Source organism: Zosterops lateralis, assembly GCF_965231275.1.
Source record: "Zosterops lateralis genome assembly, chromosome: 2".
NCBI classification, from domain to species: Eukaryota; Metazoa; Chordata; class Aves; order Passeriformes; family Zosteropidae; genus Zosterops; species Zosterops lateralis.
In genome coordinates this window covers 37,650,677-37,667,356 of record NC_139763.1, presented here as the reverse complement: position 1 = coordinate 37,667,356, position 16,680 = coordinate 37,650,677, and positions in this window count along the sequence as shown.

Below are 16,680 nucleotides of genomic sequence, written 5' to 3'. Positions count from 1 at the left end.
AGTTGCATATCATAAATAAAATTCAAAACCACAAAATCTATCTCACACCTTCACTTCATGGTCACTTAATGCCATGATTGCAATATGTGAGTTTAACAGGAGAGCTTCACCATTGTTGCTGGTGTTTTTTCCCGAAACAAGCTATATTGCAATTATATAGTTTCGAAACAAGTATTGAAACAACACTTGAAATTTCAAGTCATTATTGGTAAAATATTATTTGGTCTGCATACCTGTATGGAGGTGTAGATATAACTGGGAAGTAATATGAAGTAGGAAATAAAACAGGCAGGTTGCACTGGGATAGCTATCAAGAAATATAACAAAATTTCATTAATTTAATACATTAAATAACAAAGGCTAATATTTATCTTTATCTTTAAAGGCTAATATTTATCTTTAATGAAGCTTGAAATTATTTCTAGTGGATGAAGAATGGAAAAAAAGGAGGGAATACTGTGTATTGGAAAATAATATAAGTGAATTACATTTGGTCTGTGGCTTGAGGTTCCTGGAAAGCTGCAGGTGGATGTGAAATCTAGATATAAAGATACTTTTTAAAGGTAAATATTAGGATTTTTACTTAAAGGAGTTACAGGGTGGGTAATAACAAAAAGATCTGAAGAAATATCATAAATAATGATCAAATATATTTGATTGCAATTGTGAAGAAGGGGAATTATTAAAAATCTTTCTTGTTTGTGCAGTTTTGCCTGACATTTGTTTTAATCATATCTTCAAACTAAAGTACATGTATTTTTGGTGTTCACTGTTTGTTGGATTTCTTTTATTGAATGTCTATATTGCCATCTCGCCATAATTTTAAGACAAAAAAGCTTTCCAGTCAGTCATTTGTTGTTTTGTCAACTCCCATCCAGATTATAAATATGTCATTCTGTTGCCCCAATGTAACACGAGGCTGTAAGTAAGCATCAGTCAGTACTTTCCTCTCCATGGTGGAATTCCTTCCCACAAAAAGGTCTGGCATGGAGAATAAGCAACACCTACATTTGTTTAGCTGTATTCTGAGTATTCTGTATTGGAAAAGATTTACATTTTATAATGCTGGTAATGTCTGTCTACACAGGAAGAAACCATCTGACATCTGTCCTCCAAAAATTGTTGTGTATAATTCAGAATGCTGTTTTTGCTCTTTAAAGCATGTCATGTTTAGTTTCTGTACATTTTCAAGTCTCTCTTTCTTGTTGCCTGTACTCAGGCAACCTGGGAAAACTGGAGAACTAGGAGGTTGATGCTGGCAGTACCTGACATACTCTGTAGAGCAGGGGAAAAAATGTTTGGATGTGCATGGCCATGGTTATGCTTTCTAGAAGTGTGAAGCACAGAATTAGGAGATAAGCAGAAAGGGTTTTGAGCACCACACTCATGCTGGGGGATTACTTGGAATCTAGATACATTAGTTAGACACATATACATAGTTTAATCTGTTTTAAGATCCTTTTACATAGGCTGGTCATTGCCCATGAGGCTGAGCATTCATTTCTTTACAAATAGAACTGGAATGACTTAAAAAATCTATGCCTCCCATTTTTTTCTGAGATAAGAGTGATTGGAGGCTAATTTGAGTCTGTACAGTCTCTTCTAGCTTTTGAGAACTGCTTTCATTATAGCATTAAAAACACATAATAAGAACTCTCATAAAACAAAGAAAAAACCCAACCCCCCCCCCCAAAAAAAAAAAAAAAAAAAAAAATAGACTTTTAATTCCAAAGGTTCTGGCACTATAATACAATTTAATTGCCTGGTTATATAGTATTCATTATTCTTATTTCTTCTTTTTCTTTCCATCAGACATATTGGTAGCATGTCCTGAGGTTTTGCTTCTAAAATTTTAAGCATTGGATAATAATGATATTTGTGATTTTTTACAGGACACTTCCTTGAGTAACAGTTAAAGGCCAGGATAGATTAGGGCAGCTGAGTTAGTTCTAGAAATGTGGGCAATTGGATCAAGCCCTGTTTGATACAGAGATGCCAACACTACAGATACATAAACCTGTCTGAATCAGTTTCTGAATTTGGCTGTGTGTTGCTAAAGATGCAGCCGACATTCACAGTGTGGAACTGAATGGACTCAGAAGAAACAGGATTATTTTTCAAGGGCAAAATCTGTGACCAGCTCATACACTGATACTCAAAATAATACTTCATTGCTTATGGTAAATTATTCTGAAGACCATTGCAATTGGAATAGCATATGTCTACGTGTTTGAAACATTTGTTGAACTTTATAAGATGATATTCATCACATTCAGCTGTGCTCTGTAAAACAAGCAATGGAAAAGTCATAGTGAAAACAGTGTCATTTGCCTGTGAGGCTAAAGGTCACCAAAGGACTATCTGATTTGCCACAGAAAGAAAGAGAAAATCCAGAAAGACCTATAAAATAAAAAAGAAAATGAAATGATGAAAAAATTGAGACAGATGATGTTTCTTCTGAATTCAGTTAAGTTCTTCTTGATATCTTTGAAGCTAGTAACGAATAACATGAAGAAATGAGAAGCAATTGCTTGCTTTGTGGTAAAAATATTAGATATGTACTAGAAGTATATAGAAGTAAATAGTAGGAACTATGATAGATTGATTTGGTAGATTAAATTTACATTAAATTTACAACATGTTGGAAAAGGGTTTATAACTATGGGATGCTTGCCAAGACCATGGCAAGATTTTCAGGTGAGTGAATATAAAGTGATATAGGTTCTGGCAGCTGACAGTAACCAACAGCTACTCTGCAGTCTGACAAATCGGCAATTTCAAAATGTTTTAGTATCAGAGATCTTCTACAGGGGTCTTCAAACTGGCTGAACTGTCATCTGGAAAACTCAAAATCAGCATCAGAGTCAACAGGATTTGAGTGGAAAGTGTGGAAAATCATGGAAAATAATTTAGAAGGCAAGCCTGCAAGACATTTTCTTTAGCTGCTATTCTCAGAAATTAACAAACCGAAGAGAAGTTGTCAACGTGAAATGTCAAATGGAAAACGGTCAGCCGTGACACAGTACAGAACAAAATTATTCTGATTCTTACTGATACAGAAAACAAACTGATTTAAAATCTTCTTAGCTCAAAAAAACTTGTTCAAAATAGTACTCATCTTTTTCTGACAGCCAGCCAAGGAAAAATGGACTATTTATATATTCATTTGCAAGGGGTGCTGTTGAGGAGAGATAAAAACTATACTGAAGAACTGAAAGATTCAAAAATACCAAGGCATGAGCTGTACCAATTGGCTCCAGTTATCTTGTCCATGCCAGCAATTCTAGGGAGTGTTGAATTGGCATTTTCAGGTTTTCTCACAACAAAGATTCAGTATGAAGGAAGCAGTCTTGAATTATGCAATGTCAAGTGAAACTAACAAATTTTAGAAATTTGTAATATGCTTAGTAAACAATAATATAAAACTATTGCCATAAACATAAATTTCTAGTCCTACGCATAAAATATGTTCATGAACGTGTTAATATTGATAATTCCTGATATCTTTTTAATTTAAATAACTAATTCTCATGCTTACATGAACTATGAGCCATTTTTTCCTGGTTTTTATCAATTGTTTACACTTATTTTTTATTCAGCATGTGACTACTGATGCTTTTATCTAGTAAACACTATTTTGATATTTAAGATACACTCCAATCCCTTACATGACCATGCCCTTATTTGAGCTTCAGTCTCATGACAATAGAGCAGGCTCAAAATATATGACTTGTGATATTTTCTCTCTGTTATCACTGTTATCACTTTCTCATATCAAATAATACAAATGAATTAATCTCATTTTCTCATTGTAAGTGCTAGTTACGGATATGCTTTTGGTACAAACTCAGCTGCTACCAATATCACAAATGTATCTCCATCTGCCAGTGTGAAGCACTTAAAAATGGTGGGGATTAACTCATCTTGATCTAAACCAGGAAAGCTCTAGTTACCGCTGAACCTGAACTTGAATTCATCTGGAGAACAAGCAAACAGGCGAAAAACCACCAGTCTTTTTTAAACTCTTGTTATAGAAATTCATTGCCTTTTCCCTCTTAATATGTGTGTGTATGTAATAATAATTAAGGAAGTATTGCAATTAAACAGCAATTTCAGTGAATGAATGCATAAATTACTTATATGTATACAGTGGGAAATTAGAAAATTATGTGGTTTACAGTCAGTTCAATATTTTTTTCAGGTAAACTTTTTATTTTTATATATCTCTTAGATGGTGATTCATGGGGTTAAATACATATCACTTTGAACAACCTTGCTCCTAGACTAGTTTTTCAAGGCTAATAAATAAAAGATATTAGTGTATTAGCAACTAAGATTGTTTACAATAACTTCATTTGCTCAGAGAAAATAGTATTCCTGGGATTATGTTGCTTCTTTCCATGAGTTTAGATTTATCTCATGTAATTAATATTGTAGCTACTATTTCTTTGCAACAATTTAATGATTATGGAAAAAAGCTTGCTACAAATATTTGAAATCTGTAGCTATCTCTTACAGTGATATTAAATTTCAATAAGTTTCAAATTTAAAAATGTAAACAAATTATACACATTAACATGGAAAGAGTAGCAAAAGAAAACCAAATATAAGCATGCAGAAGCACACAAAACTTAATGGCTGGATCACAGGTAGCATTTTAAGATCTGCAATTTACCCAGGAAATGCAAAATCCTCAACTGTTTTTATCTTAGATTTAATTGCTTTCCAGCTACTGGCATAAATGAAAGTGTCTGTTTTAAGAAATAAAATTATTATTTGAAAATGGAATTCAGTGTGGAACTGGAATTGCTGATCAAATTTCATATACAGCACTTAAAATATCCCCTAAATGATAAGAGATCCCTTCCCATGTTGCTCTGTTGGCATCTACTTTATCATAATTTACAAGGAAAATTGCAAGCATCTCCAATATTTGGATAAATGAGAGTATTTGATGGCTGGCTTTATTCCCTAGATCATGCCACAGAAAGTAGATAGTCCCCCTTCCCCAGTTTTATTGTCACTTGCGTGGTCAGACCAAATGTGAGGGGGAATAAAAGTTCAAGTTTGACCAGAGCAAACTTAAGGAGATGGTTCGCTATTACACAGTTGAGTGGTAGGCAAAATCCACAGATATTTTCTTTTTAAACACCCACAGACCGAGTCTTGTTTTTCTTTTTGAGTTCACTATTTTAAAACATAAATCAATAGCTGTGAATGAGCACGTTTCAGGCAACAAACGGGCAAGCAAGATGTTATGAATAATCTCATTGCGCAGTAAGATGGTCACAAGCTTCTGTGGTGTGTGAAGTAATTATTAGCTAGAAGTTAAAGAAAGATCAGTTACACACTTAATTTTCATGCTGGAGATCTCAGTAACCCTATGGCTTCCCATTTGTTAAAGAAAGCTGATTCTTATTGTCTCTGATACAAGACACTAAAATAATGGAAAAAGAATTGGCATTTCTTCTAAAACATACCAAACTCATTCACTCCTTTCCTTTCTATAAACACATCTATACACCCACTGTTTCTGGGAAGTATTCCAGCTACACTGAATTCAAAGTGAGGAATATACACAGTTGGGTGGCTTGTAAGGTGGTTGGCTAAAGATTAAGCAGAGAAAGAATGAAAAGGAAACAGAAAAGGAAAGTCAAAAGAAGACAGAAAAAGCAAGGAAGACCTCAAAAAGAATGGGGGTCAGGTTTTAATGCAAAAGATTGGAGTAAATGCTTGCTGACACAAGAGACAAGGTGGGTTTGGAGAAAAAAAAGACAAAGAATTATAGAAAACAGGAAAAAAAATGGAAATAAGCATGGAACATGATGTATCTAGGTGAAAATTCTCCCTTTATACTTATTTTTCTCTATGCATGGTTTTGTTTTGTTTTCCCCTTTGATTACTTTTTTTTTTTTTTTTTTTTTTTTTTCTCTTCTTACTGACTTTACTAGGATTATTTCTTAGGATGTTATGGACTTCCTAGATATGACTCAGAACTATGACTGAGAGCTGACTCTGAATCATTCTTCCCAGCAGTGTGGGCAATCTTTGCTATGCATCTTTATGGAAAGTATTTGACTCTTCAATATCATATCTTCCTCATTCCCCTGAAATTCTGAAACCTGCAAAACTGCAGAGTATTTTCATAAAATAGATATAAATATAAGTTCTTATGAGAATTTGTTGATGTTCTTTTAATGATATAAGAGTTTGTAATAAAAAAAGATTCTTTGCAAAACTGGCAGGTAAGGCAGCTAGCAAAACTAGGTTGGGTTTCCATGTGTTCAAACTTGCAGAAAAATCTTTGGACTTCTAGAAATCTTGTAACTAATGATACAGTATCTAGTGATATTGTATCTAGTTCAAATGGCTCGAATGCAGGTGAGAACATTTTGCTGTCAATAATTAAACATTTGGTCACACTCAGTCTTATGAGAACAGTGAAAAACAGGTGTCATGTCTGGTGAATATTCATTTAAGGATGCCTGCTTTACATAAAGAAGAAATATTTCTGTTAGAAAAAACAATCATAGGATCATCCCATCTTAATAATTGTATGAAAAGAAGATAGAAACTTACTAGTTTGCAGATAAAATAAAGAAGAAACATCCAAGAAGTTCCATCTAACCAGAGCTGGTTGTCCCAGTAATTTTTTTGGTCTTTTTATAGGTATGTCTTTCATTTGAATGTTGTCATGTGCCACACAAATAGTGCTATCACTATGGAAAAGCTGATGCATCTGTTCTGTCAGGATTTACTCCATTTACTGCCAGTGTCTAACCCATATCATCTGTCTAGTAGGTGGAAGCTTTGGAAATCCCTTAGAAAAACAACAAAAAAAAAAATGTACATGCTTTTTCTCAGTTCTTTTTCAGTGTTAGGGATGAAAATGTTAGTTACTGAGATTATCTGAAGCAATCTGGCATCTGATCTAGTGGGGAAACCATACAAATTACCATGTTGTTTTTAATATTTAGGTTGTAGAAGAATCAACAGCAGTAGAAAATTTAGCTCTGAATTGACTATTTGAGATAATTCAAATTATGAGAGACATTACATTGCAGTGTCCCTCAAATTTGGGTATTAGGTGTGCACATATATGTTATAAATAAGATGCTTTCAAAGAAAAAAGTCATGCACAAATTTATATGTCTGGAGAAGATGGAATAAATATGTTTGTAAATCCATGCCCAGTCACAGGTAGAAGGTGTTAGTGACTTCCTCGATATTGGATGAAAGTCTCTGCAACATAACAAAAATCTGTTCATGTCAGTTTTCAAGAACATGAAAAAAAAAATTTAGGAAATATATAAACTGTGTTATTGCTAAGAAAATATGTCCATGAAGCTAAAGTGCACATTAAGCAATTCAAGGCAGTGCACATTAAAGATCTCCCCTGACTTCACTCTTAATGTTGGTTGTGTCAAACTATTCTTTCCACTTCTCAAGTAGGTATTAAGTAGTAGTCCTATTTTCACTACTTTTAGCTATTTTTTATTATTCTCCTGTATTCCTTCTTTACTTAAGCTAAAATACACATTATTTACTTATCCAAATTTCTGATTCTTTGTTTACAATTAAATGGTTTTTCTACTCCAGTGACTGCTATTTCTTTACTGAGTATAATAATGACAGTAAAACTAGACATCAAACTGTTGTCCCTTGTGTGATGAGAAGTTTGTTCTTCCCTGGATTTCTAACTTTTGGATACCAGAATTATTAAAGAAGCATTATAAATACCAGGAACAAAGGTGTAATTGTTTCAGTGACTTATCCTAGAACAATCTAGTGTCAAAACACATTGATGAACACTGAAGCCATAGTAGCAGCTCAGGGAAAAGTGAAAAATCAGAGAGGCCTGATGGCTTCATGATTAGAAATCGCTTCTTAATGTTTTTTATGATTTTTCATGAGAAACAAATCCCCAAAAAAAATGTCCCAAAGTAATGGGGAATGGAGAAAATTTTAATAAGGAAAGCATTAATCCTTGTGTTTAGGAAAATAGCTAACAAAGAAAGGAAAATTCACTCACTTATGAAAGGTAGATATTGGATGTTAGGTTTAGATGTCTTTAGTCTAAAACAACACAAACACAAGATTTCTGCATCCTAGAACATGACAGATAGTCATCACTGTTTTTGAATACTGGATATGTGCATTTTAAATTTTTTATTTTGTATAAACTATAAATATCTTTCTTGTATGGAACTGGGATGCAAAAAATCCTCTATTAATCATCGTACTTGCATGGTATTTAAATATATGTGTTCCCTGACCAATTATAGCTTTTAGTTCTGATTCATAAAATGTATCAAAATAAATATCAAAATATTTGCAAGAATTTTCATTAAACAAATATTATTCTTCAACTTGATATATATTACAAGAAAGACATATATCCTTGCTGTAGTGCATAGATGTATGAACATCAAAACATGTCTGTAATGATCTCCCTAATTTCTGACTTCCTCCTGTGGAAATTAGTCATGACAGTTTCTACCTGACTGAAAGGCAAAAAAATGTAACATACCAGAACCAACACCCAAAGAAGTGGCTGCCACAAATCAGGAACATCTGAGAACGGATGTGTAATCTATCAGCACATCCAAGAGGAATTAAGAACATTATCCATTGAGAAATCTGATAAAATTGATTTAGGATGTTTGGCTAAATTTAAGAACAAAGACTATAACAGGCTGAGGAGCAACCAAGGAGTTTTTAATTTCACAAGCTCAGCACTTTGTTATTATTGGCCTTTACTTTTTCCTTTAGCTAGAAATAACAAAATTATTTATAATAGCAGAAAGGAATTTGGAAAAACATGCAATAAGTTCATACATATCAGGAGACAGACACATATATTATACACACCCTGAGTAGAACTTCTCCATCTTTCAACGTCTGGGAAATTTTGGCCTATCTGCTTATTCAAAACAGAAGTAATTGGAGCTTAATAGTACTGGATAAAGGCTTTGGTTAAATGTGTTTATTTGCTTTATGCCACTTCTGAAAGACTTCTTTGTTTCTGTTCTTTCAGTAATAAATTTGGGTAGAAGATACCTAGGTATGTGTACAATTTTTTTTGACAGAATGGCATATAACTGTGTGTGACATGTTTGAGATACCAGTCTTTATTTTATGTTATATTAAAAATAAAAGTGAAAGACATTGTAATTTCATCTGATAAGAAGAAATTACAGATGGGGCCATTAAACTAGAAGGTGGAGAGTTGTAGCTTTTACTCTACCTTCTATGTAAGCCTTTTCAGTGCATTAAATTCAAAACTGAGTTCAGGTATTCTTGCAAGTTTAAATGATCAGTTAGGCTCTTTAAAGCATTGATATACATGACCAAGATATCTTTCCCTTCTAAAAATCCAAATTTCAACTGATGTGTGTATGTGAGTATATAGGTGTATTTTTAGACATAAACACTTCTACTATCTCTGTTGTACCTCCTTTTGTACCTCTGGATGCTCCATAGTTTTGGGGCATACCACGTTCAGCCTTTCCTTTCAGTGTTCCATATCTCTCTCCTCCTGGGAAGATTAAAGTATAGATAGAAAATGGAAGGATTATTATGAAACTCCAGACCTTGGGATAGTGTGTTTGGTGATATGAAGATGGTGAAATTGTAAATCTGTAATCATTCTATATCATTCAAAGATCTACACACAGGGGTTACAACTGGCAGAATTTTAGGTTAGAGTGTACCTGTCTTACCTCCTAGATTATCTAAAAGCTCAAGGAAGAATTCCTCAAAAAGTAAAGCAACTTTTTTCCTGTTCCTGAAGGTATGGTGAGGACTGTTATGTGACAAATATCCAGAATAACACTTTCCTCTTACTTATATTCCACTCTTAGAGGAATGTTAGAGGAACACTACTTCCTCTAACATCATCATAGAATATGTTAATTTAGATGGATTTAAAGAGATTTGGTTCTATGCTGCCCCCACTTATCAGAACATAACACAGCTGGTACATTTCCTATAATCATTATATAAAAGTGAAAATCATCTGCAAAAACTATTCAGCTGACTTTACCAAAAATGATTATTTTCCATAATCATTCAGAAGAGAACAATTTTCTTAGAAACGGAATGATTTTATTTTGTTGTGATTATTCATTACATGAGACATGGATTTATTGAGAAACTTGAGATATTGAGAAGAGACACCTTGTCTAACCATTTTTAGAGGGTTTTTCCTCTACAATATGTAAAAACTGAACAAAAATTTGAACATATATGTTGTATATGATGAAAAACTCTCCGAGTAAGGCAATAAAAGGAAAAATTCTAAACCTCCTAAACCTTCTAAAATAAAGTGATAGAGAACTGTAACTTTCAATAGCTTAATAAATTTACTCAGAATATCAGGTTACAGGCTGTCAAGGTCTGGTTTGAGAGCAGGATGAAAAAGATTTTTCCATCTTTACGTAAGAATAACCATTAGGCAGTCTCTAAAAAAAAAAACCCACAAAATGTGACTTTGCTGAAATGTGACTAAGGGACCTATGCTTTCATTTATCCTGATAAACCTAAACAATTGATCAAAGTTATATTTGCACATTACTAAGAAACAGAACAAATCAGAAATTCCTCAAGTAATATCAGTTTGTCTGATTTAAAGCACTCAATAAACATTAACACTTTTCAGTACTCCTTGCTAAGTTGTGCAATGAATAAAATATCAGCTAGTACTGTAAGTGTGTGAATGCCACACAGTCTCAAAATGCATTAAATATTAAATATCTCTTTTAATCATTCATGTACAAAAAGTGTCTTAGGACTTCAAAGGCAAGAAAATATACAACATGCAGTTTACAGATCACTTAGTTATTTGTAGTCATAAAAATGCTTTACAACGGAAATTAATGTTGTAGTTAAATACCCATGAGCTTAAGTAGAACTTCTCTCTCAATTTGAATTTGGGAGTTGAAATTAAGACAAATTTATCCTAACAGTATTTATTTTTTTCATGGAAAGGATAAAGAAGGCATGTGAGATGAGAGGGAAGGAAACAATTCATTGTATGGAAAACAAAAATGAGTTCTGTCATTCCAATCAATTTCTTTCTTCATCATTGTAAAAAAAAAAATCCCTCTTTGACAGGTAGTTATGTACTTTTCCATTTAAAACTAAAAAATAACTCAAAATGTATAGGATGCTTATTTCTAGGAATAGTGCTGCTTAAACAAGTGTATTGGTAACAGATTATTAGAATGATTTCAACTTGTTTCCTCTTCAGTTATTTTTATTAGTTTTCTGTCAAAAAGAACAAACTTCTAAATCAATGCAATTAGTCATTTTTATACTATTATACTAGAAATTATCTCCATTGTGAAATATTGGCCAGGTTTTTATAAAAATACAGTTGTTATGGCTATCAGATGCTTTCATAATCAATATGAGATAACTATTTCTGGAAATGTTCAAAAGGTGTCTTGTAGTACTTGAGGATATAGTCTGGGGTTGATTAAGGGTAGGTGGTGGGACTAGATGATCTTGAAGATTTCTTTCAACCTTGATGAATCTGTGATATCTGATTCTTTGGTATGAAATCATGTTTTGAATTCCAGTTTGTAAAACCTGAAATTTCTAACTGCGATTTTTTTACTAGTAATTTTCTGAACAGTCATAAAAATGAAATTAAAATGTTTGCATAAACATAAATATTTTTTGAGTGTTTGAAATTCAATTCTCTTTTTCCCCTCTCTCCACTTGTATAGCTAGTATTTGTTAGTGCTAATACTGAAAACATAGAGATAAGAAAAAAAAGACTCTAAAACAACATAACAAATTATTTACACTTGCAGATAAGAAAGCTTCCACAGACTATATGTAGATACCCACAGACACAGAAAACATTCGAGCTTCCAATCCAGAGTGCTTTTTAGTGAAGAGTAACTCTATTGATCTGGTCCTTACATGACCTATTTTATGACAATGGACATTAAATAAACAACTCTTCATCATGTAATGCTGATAGAATTATCTAACCTGATAATTCCTCATGCTTAAATGATCTCTTCCTCATACTAGAAACCTAACCATGCAAAGTTGTTCTTTTATGATTTTCACTGATTGCTAATGAAATAGCATTAACAAATAATAATAGGTCCCTAAGATGAGAACATTTGGTTTCTTGTGCAGAGAACAGAAGACTGCTCATAAACTGACCGAGAATTTATGGGTCAGGATTAAAAAGTGGGCAGTACCCATATTGACAACAGCAGTAGTGAACAGGGAAGTCAGCTGGTGGGGAGACCATTTCACTAGTGAATTGATTTCAACCACAGCTCTAACTCTATCCAGATTAAAAAATTCTTAGTGTATGTTCTATCAAACTGTCATATTCAACTGTTTCTGTTATGACTATCTACTACACAGAAAAACAAAAAGGAATTTTACGTAGCAAGACGGAGCTACTTATCTGCTGAAGAGTAAGTCACGTAGCTGGGTGTCAGATTTACTTTTTCTTGCCTTCTTTTTCCATTTTCATAGAATGACCTGGATTGTAAAGGACCTTAGATATTATCTAATTTCAAGTCCCCCTGCTGCTGGCAAGGATAACTTTCACTATACCAGGTTGCTCAGAGCTCCATCCAACATGACCTTGAACACCTGGGATATAAGTGTATAGAGATGAGATATTTATAAATAGATATATGTCTAGAGATGAGTTTCAAATATTTTAAAATTATTTATGTTTAGGAATGCATTTAAATGACTAGAGTACACAAGCTAAGAGTTAAGAAGCTGAAAATTGAGCAGACATAAGGGATGTAAGGGTTGTCCCTAGATTTGAAAACTGTTTTCTGGAGAAGGATGTAGGAAGCAGAAGGTTTTCTCAGAGTCAGAAGAAAGGCCTTATGAAAATGCCCCAATGAGATTTCTTTCCTCCAGAATTTATTAAACATTCAGAAAAATAGTTTCTCTCTTAAAACACACCCTTATAGCTGACTACAGAGGCAATATGGTGGGGGATGTGATCAAAAGTAAGGGCTGCAGTGCCTGAACTAACTCAGGTTTGCATACGCAGACTACCCTTTTTGGGAAATGAGGCTGAAGCTCTCTCCAGCAGCAGTAACAACAGCTTCAAGGCCATTCTGGTCAGCACTTTTCTGGCTTATTTACAGTGATAAAAAAGGTAAACAGTTTGGGTAAGAATTCAGAGTAATCCAGTTCCCTTTCACATCACTTTTCTTCTGCTTTGTTTTAGATTTTATTGATGGAGCTGCAACAACCATGACATTATTTAAATTACTTCCAACTAACATGAATATTTAAACAGTCATTTAGGTATAAAGAAATGGGCAGAAACTGATGCATAGGTGGTTCCACCTGAATATGAGGAAGAACTTTACTGTGCATGTAGCTGTGCCCAGAGATGTTGTGGAGTCTCCTTCATTGTAGATGTTCAAGACTCATCAAGACACAATCCTGCGTATTTGCTCTGAGATGACCCTGCTTGAGCAGGGAGGTTGTGGTCCCTTCCGACCTGACTTGGCGAGTCTATGAAATTAACAGAATTATGGAACACAGGTCATGCTAAAGAGAGATGAGTGACTGTTATTAAACTGGAAAACTTTGTGTGCAGCCATTTCATTTCTTTTGCTTTAGGGTTGCTATCTTATAAAAGCAATAAACAAAGAACAAACAGAATTTTCAGTTTTAAGTTACATAAAAAGGTGTCTAGAGCTCAAGGGTAGAACATTTTCCTTTGTAGCTATAAATCTAAACAAAACAATGTAAAAAAAAAATTGGATTATTCAGCTGAATTTCTAGGAGTATTTGTCTTTAATATGGAAAAGGATTTTCTAAAACTAAAATTATGTTTAGGTAGCCTAAGATTCTCTGAAACCATTAGTTTTTTTCCTTTCTGCAGAAGGGACATCAGAAAAATATTTTCTGCGCATGTGTGAGATTTACACAAAATGCTCTCATTAACACTAATGGAAACATAAATAATTGTGTGCCAAATCTAAACATATTTCAAACCAGTGCAGAATAAACATCCATGTCAAACAACCAATTTAGGTTAAAGTGAAGAATGGGTTTAAACCATGCTATGTAAGTTTGAGCTCAACTTTGAGCCATTGCAAATGCAAAATAGCCTGAATGCAAGAAAAGCTAATAATTGTTTCCAGTCAGAGATGAAATTATTATATAATATGTTTTGCAGAGATTTTTTGGTAATGGCTTTTTGTTTATTTTTTTGCCTAATAGTTTGAATGGAATTTTATATGCATGTGTACACACACATACACATAGACATGTTTTATTTAAAATGAGGTTTGGCCTCTATATTTAACTAGGCAGAGTCACCTAGTGAGGAGACAATTAAAAGAATTACAAATTGATCTATTTTTAGGTGGCAGATGAATTCAAACTCCTAGTGTCTGGGAAACAGTGTCACCTCCAATGAGATGAAATGATTGATGTTAAGCTATAGGAACAGGGATTTCAAGAATTGCCAAAGCAACCTTGCAGTTCTCAGAAAATGAGAGCTCTCCCCTTCCACTTGACACTTCCCATCCTGAAAGTATTGTTTCACTAAAGAAGAAACAGATTAAATTCCAGCTGCTGTCAGTTCTTAGCCAGGTCTGTTGAAGAATGTGGCTTTTGAAAAGTTGCATCAATACTTCCCTTTCATTATTACCAAAGCAGGCTTAACTGTCTTTGATGTCTTCTTACCAACATCATTACAGTTTTCTACGAGTGAATAGTGGGCTTTATTTAAGGTCACGTTGAAATTCTGAGTTGAAATTGCAATGCATTGGGGGACTGGATTGTTCATTGTTTATACCTTCCCTTTCGCAGTCTGTATCAAAACCAAGTGAAAGAATGGCTTCAATTTTCTCTCACAAACATAGCTCAAGCTATTAACCTGGTCCATTAGATTTTTTAGAGTGCAAGCTCAAACATGTCTTTTGCTTTTCTGCAGGCTTAGCATTGCTTGTTAGAAAACATAGCACTAAAAAATAAAGGTAAAAAAAAGGAAAAGCTGATGAATCAGTTATACATGATTGTTTGGCAGACAATCTACTACATCTATAATGCTTTATATATGAAATTTTGTCATACCTATTGATCAAGATATCATACTTTTCTATGTGTTCAATATCTAATGATAACTGGGTAAGATGGAAAATTTCTCACTAAATGCTAAGTAAACATGTACAGAGGGTATTACACTCAGGCTTGTGCACAGTCCTTTGGGAAATCAATCTAACAAAGAGAATGCATTTAATCATCCAGTCTTGTGGTATTTGTATAGTGCTGCTGCTCAGTTATAAATCGAGTGTATCACTTCTACTGCTTTAGCAATGTTAACAACATAACAGATAAATAACAACAGCAAAAACAAAGCCCACAGAGCAACAATAGTAAAACTGTTAGTGCAAGTTGTTTTCCATGTTCCTCTCTACCTATTTGCCTGGAATATTTTGGAAAAATTCAATGCATAGCACATGAAATATTGCTTTTTATAAAATCCATGTGCAATTCTAACATGCCTCGTGAATTTAAGACAGTATTTGCTGACAAGCTTATGTCAAATGTGAGGTCCTAAGTCAAATTACAGCTATAGAATCATGGTACTTACTTAATTGCAGTCTGGGATTAAACTTAGTGGATGACTTCTCAGTTTCAAACTTTTCATACTACTTTTAATAGCTTCTCATCAGAGTTGAGCACATCACAGATAGCAATGTGGAGCAATGTGGGAGTCTGTTTGTGTCAGTGTGCTGGGGAGATTGTTACGTGGATTAAGAACTGGTTTGGGCATCTCTGAGCAGTGGATTGTGAATCACGACTATACATTTTTGATTGTCTAAGGCAGAAAATTATCTTCCAGCTGTTAAACTTTTCCATATTACTCCCATATAAAATTCACAGTCTGAACCAAAGTAGAAATCTGCCAGGAAACGTTCAGTGGTGTTGTGAAATCGATGAATTAGCATTCTAAAATACCATGTCAGCTTTGTGCAGTTTCATTTTTGAAGTCTTATGCATTTTCTTTTCTGTCAGTTATTACTTAAATTACATTCTGATTTCCTTTTTTTTAATGAAAAACTTTAAACAAAAAAGTCTCTGTACAAAAAGCATTTAGAAAAAGGCCTAAAAAGCCTAAAAGGATTACAGCTCATGGACAATCAAAATGAATGAGGAAATGGCTGCCTACACTAATGTTACCAATTTATCCACTTAATCAAATTTTTAAAAATCCTCCTGATATCTTAAAAACATAAAGAAATAGATAGCTCTATGTGTTTTCATAGGCTAAAAGGTTGCTGATTTTGGAATTTACTCTTGACACAATTAATTCATCTGGATGCAGGACAACACCTCTACTTTCTGTAGCGCCTGCAAAATATCTCATCAATATTGGTAAGTCAACAGGAAGACACAGACTATAGAGAGCAGAGGATAGAGAACTGCACTGCAAAGCTATTTACCATGTTCCTTATGAGATGCTTATACAAGTGAACACTAAAGCTTGTGTTCATGAGCTGGCAGTCATTTCCTATATGGCTATTCAATTTACTCAGTTTATAAAGTTTATAAAATTGCTAGTGGGTTTATTTTCTTCCTATTGACCAGTCAATAATTCACCGTGGCCTTACATGGTTTAGAACTGGTCTAAATAAAGATACTATCTTTAGCACAGCTAAG